The following is a 9909-nucleotide window of genomic DNA, read 5'->3' on the forward strand; positions in this document are numbered from 1 at the left end:
TCTTTTCCAAACATTGAATGAATTAATTTTTCTCATACCAAACCCCATATTCTTTATTATTTATTAAAAAGTATACTTCATGTTATGTCAATGCAGCTTAAAAAACTTGAAGGATGAATAGTATTATGAAATAAGGAAAATGATTTCTTAAAACACTGTTTGACTAATGTAATATTGTTGACCAGTCCTCCCTAACCCTTTATTCTGCTTTATTTTTTTCTCAGCACTTACCACTGATGACAGTGTATTCTTTGTGTACCAGTTTACTTATTTCATGTATGTCTCCTCCACTAGAATGTGTGATCCCTACAGGCAGGTTTTTGTTGGTCTGAGTCAATGTTGTTCAAAAGAAAAATGATACATAAATATGTATATTTTAAATTTTCTAATAGCTACATTAGGAAAGTAAGAAGCAACAGAGGAAATTATTTTATTTGCTGTAGTATATCTGAAATATCATTTCATTTCTCAATATCAAAAATATTGAGATATTTTTACTTTCTCTTTTTCATATTAAGACTTTGAAATCCGGTGTCCCTTGTACACTTTCAGCACATCTCAGTTCAGTTCAGGCACATTTTGAGTTCTAAATAGCCATGTGTGGTTAGTGGCTCTTCATTGAGCTGCTTAGGTCTAGTTCCTCTCTCTGCCTAAAAGAGTACCTAGTATATCCCAGGTATTCCGTAAAGCCTTGCTGAATGAGCAGATCTTGATATTTCAGACCAAAAAACAGAAACAAAAAAAAAACACCAACGTAGAAGTTGTTTTTCACATTAGAGCTTTTTTTGCAGTTGGTGGGGTGGTGGTAGCAGTAGATGCTAGGGGTATACGGATAATTTTTTCAAAATTTCTGTTCACTTTGCTTACATAAAGTTTAAATGTTACTGGTGCTTGGTAAAAACTGATTACTTCAGTCGTCCAATGTAGAAGATTTGTTTAGTCATTGATATATTATAAAAGTAACTAGAAGATTCTTTGAAAATTGTTCCACAGAACTTTAATTTCAACTCTTAGTTTTAAAATGGGGAGGTATTAGTCAAGGGTACAAAATTTGACTTATGCAAGATGAGTAAGTCCTAGAAATCGGTACAGCTTGGTGCCTACAGATACCAATACTGTATTACATTCTTAAAAATTTACTAGGAAGGTAGATCTTATGTTAAGTACTCTTAACACACACACACACACACACACACACGCACACACACACATACACACAAATAAATAGGGTGGGAAGAAACTTTTGAAAGTGATGGATATGTTCACACAATAGATTGCGGTGATGGTTTCACAGATACATTTTTATCTCCAAACTCATCAAGTCGTATATGTTAAATATGTACACCTTTTTGTATGTCAGTCATACCTCAGTAAGGTGATTTTTTAAAAAGAAAGAAAAGTAAAACAACCTAATACAAGCAACTGGCAAATCTAGCATAGATGAAAAGGAAAGGCTTGATATTTATAGCTTTTAGTTCTAATCTAAGCCTTGTTAGCGCTAGTGTGGGATATTGGACAAGTTGTTTAACCTTTTTATACCTTAATTTTATAATTTGTAACAGGAAGAATTTATTCATCATACCTATCTTAGTGGATTAAATGAGATTACATACATACATAGTGTAGCACATTGACTGAAAAAGAATAATTATTTAATAAATGGCAGTAATTATCATTATTGAGGTGTAATAGAAGTCAAATTTTTAAATATTAAGATGTTTTGATCTTCATTTTGAACTTTTTAGTTTATATGTTTATAAATTTTAGATTCTTAATATGTTCTAGTTGAAATGCCCTCATAGATCCAGTTTTGAAATTTGCTGCACAACTTGATTGTGGGTTAATCTTTCTGGTTCTCAGTATTATCATATGGGAATTGGGGAAAAAAGTGTATCTTTCTAAGCATCGTGCCTGGCGTATAATAAACACTCAAAAAGTGTAGCTATTATTCATTCATTCCTTCACCCCCAAAATTTAGTATTTTGATATTTGTATTTTCATTGAATACGAATAGTTAGTTTTCTTAAAATAGTTAAACTTCTAACTCTTTTTGTGCTTTGCTTTTTCATGTACTTTTATTATTTCTCTAAAGAGATATTAAGTATGTTAAAATTCACTTTATTGCAGCCAATTACACTCATTTAACAGTTCATCTTTTCCCTCTTGTTATATTTTTTTGCCCATCTCAAGTGTCTTGTGAAAACTAGGATTTGGATTTAACTTTTGGGTATGAAATCCCACCTCATTTCTTGGCCTATTTGTTTCCATTTTATTCAAAACAAATTAAAAAATAAGCCAGGTGCAGTGGTGAGCACCTGTAGTCTCAGCTACTTGGAAGGCTGAAGCGGAAGAATCACTTGAGCCAAAAGTTCGAGGCTATAGTGAGTGCACCGTAATCGAGCTTGTGGATAGCCACTGCACTCCAGCCTTGGCAACATAGGAAGACCCTATCTCTATAAATAAATAAATGAATAAATACATAGTAAATTGGTAGTTATTGAAGACAGTAGGTTCCATATATTTTGTAAATATATTCTTTCTTGTGTAGCGTATATGGTTCAGTAGTTGGCATTTAATGAAGAACCAGTGATCTCTTGAATGGGAGAGTATCTTCAAATTAGGTAAAACTATCATTTGGTTTCCAATTCCATGATTAAGACACTATAAATATATATTTCTTAATACGATTCATTTAATGTGTCTCTGTTAATTTAGAAATAAGATAGGGTTTTGAAGCAATTTGAAGATGTTATAAAATAAGTGTTTTTTTGTCTTTAGCATATCTAAAATTTCTTTTCAAGGACAGATAGAAAGACCAGATCATATTCCTCTTAATACTTTGCTTCAGTCACTTACAATATTCTATCAAGTCTGTGTCAGAAATGTTTGTCAAAAGTATCCTGTCTTAATCTTGGTCTTCCCTATCTCTCACTGATAGATTGAATGTTTCACTTAGTAAACTAGTATTTGGGAGCACCTACTCAAGGCTGGGAATGTAGTGCTTGCTGTACAAGGTCAATGCCATCTCTGCCTTTATGGAACTTCTACTCTCCGTCTTGTTCCTTTGGGGCTCTTACCTGACTTGCAGCGCTCACCTTGTTCCCTTCCACGTTATCTTCTATACCCTTCACCTCTGCCTAGTCTATTTCTTAAAACCTTTCAGTGGTCTTCATTGATCAAAGGTTAAATTCCCAAATCTTTACCATGTATAAAGGCTTCATAATTTAGTTCCTCTAGTAAACTTCATGACACTGAAATAGCTACCAACGTCCAAATTTAGTCTTTGAGGCCTGTATCCTTTAACACTCGTTTTGGAAGTCACATCCTTTGTTGCCTTGTCCATCTTCCTTTGGCTGGGGTCGTTTGTCCTTTCAACACACCCAACACTTTAAATAGACCTCCTCTATAGTAGTCATGGAATACTAAATATTATCCTTCCCTCATTTGACCATGAACAAATGAATGACACTCCTAAAAATAACCGCTTTAATAAATGCATAACTTGAACAATATTTAATTCATTCTTTCATCACATGCTTATTAAGCATTAGTTATAAGCCTGGGACTCCATGGATACTAGATAGCAAAAAATCAGTGGATGTGTTCTCTGCCATTACAGTCACTACTTTGAGAATAAAACAAAATAATCAGAACTTCATGTTAAGTTATTTGGGGAATTATGCTTTGGAAAGCCATGGATAGTAAAGAAAAAATATTCTTTCTTTTTAAACTGTAAGAAGTTTATCTGACTCTAACTCTCAGTGGGAGCACATGTCCAGTTTATTTGTGGTGGTCTAGAACTTCTTCAGTCAGTCCCAAGGTTGAGTCATCATGGTCTTGTGGAAAGTGGCATTCATTTTGAGGCGATTTCCGTGTATTCATTGGGCAGTTTATATAGATGATAAATCACAGGAAAAGAACCAGTGGGAAGGAAGGGTTCTTTTCTCATGACATCCTTCCCTTTTAGTGCTTGTTTTTCCTGGACAAATTTAATGGATATAACAGTTTTGTGGATTTTGTAGTGAATTTTATGTTTATATTTTAAGGAAAATATTCCCTTTTTCCCTTTTCTTCTTCTTTTTTTAACTAATTACTCTTGAAAACCTTTTTTTGCCCCTTCCATCTCGTGGTGCTGAGTACCATGTTAAGGGCATAGAACATATTACATAGTAAGACAGGATGACAATCTCTTCTCTAATCAGTTTTATTAATATTTTAATATTATATAAATGTATACACAGGATGCAAAAGAGGCTATAGAGTTAATCAAGAAAATAATTGATTTCCCAGATGATAAAAATGTCTAGGCTTGGAACTGAAAGCAAAAGACAGAGATTTTTGAAAGCGTAAGGGGTTATGTATGTTTGTTTTTTAAGTATTCTTCTGGGAAAGAGGAGGAAAAAATTACTTTGTGAGCTGGAAAGACAATGCTGTATCTTCAAAATTCAAAACTTGCTTTTAAGTCGTATCATTCATACTGCAATTCGCATTATGCAAGGGTGCTCCATGGTATATATTCAGTAGACTTTTCCTTGCTTCCAAGCCACGTATTAGAATTTAAAACTCCTTGGATTCTGTAGGTTCCACAGGTGGGTTATAGAAATATGAACACCCAGAATATATGACAATGCATTTATAAATGTATATTGTATATTTTCCGTATTAACTGAGGGATTTTTGAAGTTGAGTCTACTCTGCATATAATGTACCCTTAAGATCATAAATAATCAGGCATAGGTATCTGTGCTTGAAGTTGTGAAAAGCTATGGATTTGTGCTTTACCTTCTCTTAGAGGATGTGCCACATACTTCTGTTCAGAAATGAATAGCATGCCCTGGAAGTAAAAATGATTCTCATGCTTTACCTTTTATGGGTTAAAAACCACAGAGTTGAAATATAGTTTGCAAAATATACTGCAAATATGTGTAAGAAACAATGCCTAAACTTAATTAATATGCTGAGACATATAGTAAACATATAGCTACTCAATTGAGAAAATGAAAATCAATCTATAAACATTTTAGCTAACACTGTGCTTTCCCCCAGAACCTGGTGTTTATTATTGTGTACTTTAATAGGAGACAAGCAGTATCAATTGGAAAAATGTTTCTTAGTGGATTGAGAACAGTGTGGCTTTCTAATTCCTAAGTGGGAAACCTAGTTCTTTGGTTTCTTTGTTCCTAGTTAGGCTAGTCCCCAGCTATTTTAGCTGAACATTTTACATACTAATGGAGTCCAGGGAAGTGCATTTGGCAGCTGTTCATGGGATAATAATGAAATATGCTATTTAGTGCTGCATGCTGCCACTGTAAAACATGGGGAGTATTTTATAGAGATCTTGGTGAACAGAGCTGTATCCACTTTAGGTTTAACAAGTTTGTGAACCTGAGTGAGGAAGTTGTATTTTCCTAAGAAAATAACTAGTACTCTTGTCTTACAGGTAAAGAAAACGTGCACAGAATCAGATGTTTCAGAACCTCAGAATTCCAGGTATAGTTAAAATAAAGCCCAAAATTCCACTAAGAAAGAAATTTTAATTTTGGAGAAATTAGTAAGATGTTATACATCAGATAGAACTGTGCTTTGAAATATTGAGCTTCTCTGAGAACTTATCGTTATGGAAATTATATGTTATACCAGCTACAGTATTTTGATCATAATATTAATAAAAAGGACTGACTTTGAAGACCATTTTAAAGAATAGTAGAAAAATCTCTAGAAATACTTGAAAAGCTAATCCCTTAGCATTCATTATTTTAAATTAATCTTATTTTTTCAATCTAATCTCTTTTGATAAATGTATTCACATCTAAAATTGTGCCAGACACTGAATAACTGTAAACTGTGTTTGCCAAACACACACACACACACATACACACACAATATTTCTTTTTCTTTCCAATGAACTGTTGCCAGATTTTGAAAATCTTATCAAATTAGAAACCTAAACATTAATTTGGCATTCTCTTTCTGGTTATTTGGAGCCCATAGAAATGATGAATTATAGTGGGCAGACCATTTCATACAGGAATTTAGCACCATTTAGTTGTTTGTGGTTGGACCAAATGCCTGGCAGATTTTTTAGGCCTACACATTTTCATTGCTTTCATTTCAAAATCCGGGCCTCAAGTTTAAATGGATGTGTAAAAGTATTGTAAATATCATGACAATAATAACATGTCCTTACTATATTGTTAATAATATGATTTAACCTATTACATTAAGAAATTTGTATTTAATTTGTGAGTTGGGTCTCAGTTTATTTTGTCCTACTCACTGCAGCATATATAATGCATGTAGTGATTTTCTTGGTGTAATAAAACAATACAAATCTAGGTAAAATGTTAATAGCCACTATGTTTTCCTTTTGGAGAATAAATATATATTATTCACAGTCCATTTACAGTTTGAGTAATTCTTCCTTTGTTTTATGTAGTATGATATTTCTATAATAAAGTCCTATACATAATTATGTTAAAATGATTGTATGTAGTCTTTCCCTTCAGATCATTAAGAACGTATAATGACATAGGATTTTTAAGTTTTGATATTTGTTCTTTATAATTAGCTCTCTAAATGGAACCAGATAATTTTAGCTTATTTTGGAGCATTAGGAAACGGGTGAGCCATTGAATTTTTTCCTACAAAGCAGAGTAATTCTAGGTTGTATAAAGAGAAGGGAAGGATGGAGTTCTATTCTATGTAGGCACTTTCTTTCTAATTATTTGCTGACCTGTATGAGTGACCTACCTATCACTTACTTTGTAAGGATTATATAAGTAATTAAAGAATTTTTGCAAGCAACTGGTCTTGAGGCTTAGTAGGAATAAACAGGACTACAATCATCCTTATTATTAATATTTCATATCAAAATCTTTTAGCCTTGAGGCCACTGAGGATATTTGGGCAGGTAATACTATACTTAAGTAATTTTATTTTATTATTTAAAAAAAAATTTTTTGAGACAGGATCTCACTCTGTTGCCCAGGCTGGAGTGCAGTAGCACGTCTGACTGCAACCCCAAACTCCTGGGCTCCAGTGATCCTCCTGCTTCAGCCTCCTGTGTAGCTACTACTACAGGTACTTGCCAGCACACCCAGCTAATTTTTAAAATTTTTTGTACAGGCAGGGTCTTGCTATATTGCTCAGGCTGATGTCCAACTTCTGACTTCAAGTGACCCCAAAGTGCTAGGATTACAGGTGTGAGCCGCTGTGCCGAGACCTTCAGTAAATTTTAAACAAAAAGAAAGCAACCAAACTCATTCATTGTTCAGATTTGGTATCAGTAAATTAGAGAAGAAACAGAAAGAATTCAGAACTCATTGTATTTAAGCCTGAAATTAGATCATTCTTTTTTATCTAGGAAACCCCAGCCCATATGGGCTTAACGATACAATTTTATTTTTAAGAAAAATGATGATTATTATTTTAATGACTGTTTAAAATATATTTATCATTAAATAATATATGTCTCTGTAAGTTGCACAGTGGATGGGGGTCTGGAAATCAGCAGTTAGTTGCCGTGGATTAACTGCTTCTTAAAGTTTCCTAGTCTGTAATATAAATGGGTAAATTGGGTAAATCAATTTCTAAGAACTCTAAAGCTTTGTGATATCAATAACAAATAAATAAGACAATCTTCACTGAAATTCGAGATGGAAAAGCCTTCAAGATGATCTAGAGTCATTGATTTGCTCAGGTTTGCCCACACATTTTGATAGTGGCTGGTCTTTATGTCCAGACTTCTGATGCAATGGCCGATCTCCACTCTCCAGTCAATGTCAGCCATGATGCGGCTATTCTTGGATCCTGCATTTATTCACCGGCATTAAGTCTGGGAGTGCCAGAACTGGCAGTTAGTTAATGCAGTGGTAGAACACCAAGAAGAGAATAAAAATCTACTAAAGAACACTCTGCACAATAAGGATACAATAATTTACTGAATAGTAAACAAATCAAGGAATGCTTAAAATAGTATTTATTATATGAATGTACTGAGGTTCAGTTTTTATAACCTATCAAAAAAAAAAAAAAAAAAACTCAAACAACCAAAAAGCCTTTATTATAGACACTAGGAAGCATTACTTCAGTACATAGATATAGGGGTACATTCTTTTTTGCTCAATAAGAATCAGAAACATTTATATTCTTCCTCTCTCCCCTTTTCAAACTGTGTGTGTATGTTAGAGAGAGAATTAGAGAGAGATACTCAGATCGAGATTTAAAGCCTGGGGCTAGGTAATTCTATTCTAAACAAATCTTGAGTAAAGAATTGAGCTCAAAGAAATGCCAAAATATTGCATCAGCATAAAATGTGAGCTGAAGACCCACTGCTGCCATACAAAATGCTGCCTCACTTGGAACCTAAAGCTAATATCGTTCATTTATTTAGCTAGCTTTATAGTGTGTTGGTTTTGGATTTGAAATGATTAGAATAAATGCAGATGGAAAGTGTTGTTATAGTAGAGAAATAATTAAATTGGGTGTGGACACTGTCAGGAGAATTCTTGGAGTGACATATGTATCAGCAAATTCTTTGTCTTGCTTGGCCTTAATTCTTCTTTTGGATAGAAATACTTGGGCTGCAGATGTAACTGGTAGATTGAGAAAAAAAAATATTGACAAACACATACAATGTTAAGTAAGGCAAAACTCTCTTTTTAGAAATAATATTATGTGTATTTACTAAAAGCCAGACTTCGGGGATTATATTTTCTCTGTTTCCTAAAACTGTTCAAACTTGATGTCATATGAAAAGGAATATAATGTGCTTCATATTAAAGTTGACATTCTTTACATGTTTTTCTTTTTTTGCTGTCTTCTGTATTGCTAACTATGTCCAGCAACTATGTTGGCCTTTGTTTCTAAAACTAATGTTAACTGCAGAATGAGTGCATGAGAAAACTAAAATGTATATTTTTCTCATGTTTTACCTTACTGTGAGATTAAGTTTGTTACCAGATAGACCATCTTAAGGCATCAACTGAAATGTTATTTTTGTATTGATTTTTTTCTATATTCTTGGTAAATTTATTTGTGTAGATTTGTGTCTCATTTAAGTCATTACTGAAAATACATGTTTCTTGTTTAATATAACAAATAGCTCCTGGAAAAATGAATTTTATAGCAGAAATTTCCATGAGTCTCACATTTTTTTTGACACTCTTCTACTTTAAGTCCTTTTTATTTCTGATATGAGGTGAGGAAATAATTTATCTTATTCTTTAGTTGTGTTCTTTACAAATACCTTAGAGCGCCTCTATGTTAAAGTAATCTCCATAATACCCAAGAGATTTCTTGCTCATCTTCTGTTTCTGTTTCTCTTTGCTTTTTTCTCGTTTGGGCCACTGACTAGTAGAGCATTTTCACCACGGAGATCTAAGTAAGACATAGAAAGGAAATAAAACTCCAATCAGGCAGTTTTATTTTATACTTGTTCTACTAATTAAGAAGTGAAAGGAAATATAATTTTCATGAAATTAGGCTTTGAAGTGACTTCTAGGAATTATACCAGTTCTTTTCCTGTAGTAGCTTTGTCTCATCCTGGTCATGGTATTGCCAGTAGCATACAGTAAGGCAATCTAAGGGAGAATGTTAAACTATATGAAGTACTTACGGTACATATGAGCTAAGGTGATAGTTTTTCCATATGGAGAATAAAAAAAAGATTGTGTGGGTAATGGAGAGGATTGACTCTTCCTTATTTCATAAATTAAAGAAATTGATTTTGCTGAATACTTAATGATTACCTTCGGTTAGCAAAGGCGTTGGCCTGTGTCTTCTTGTTCTAGTCTTTACTCGCTTTGCAACTATCAAGAGAAAGGCAGAATGACTTTCCAGTTTTTAAATAAGTGTTGGAATTAATTTGTATTTAATATCTAATATATAAGTGAGCCTCAGGTAGTTTAT

The sequence above is a fragment of the Propithecus coquereli genome, unplaced genomic scaffold (genome assembly GCF_000956105.1).
Source record: "Propithecus coquereli isolate 6110/MARCELLA unplaced genomic scaffold, Pcoq_1.0 Scaffold98, whole genome shotgun sequence".
Classification (NCBI taxonomy): domain Eukaryota; kingdom Metazoa; phylum Chordata; class Mammalia; order Primates; family Indriidae; genus Propithecus; species Propithecus coquereli.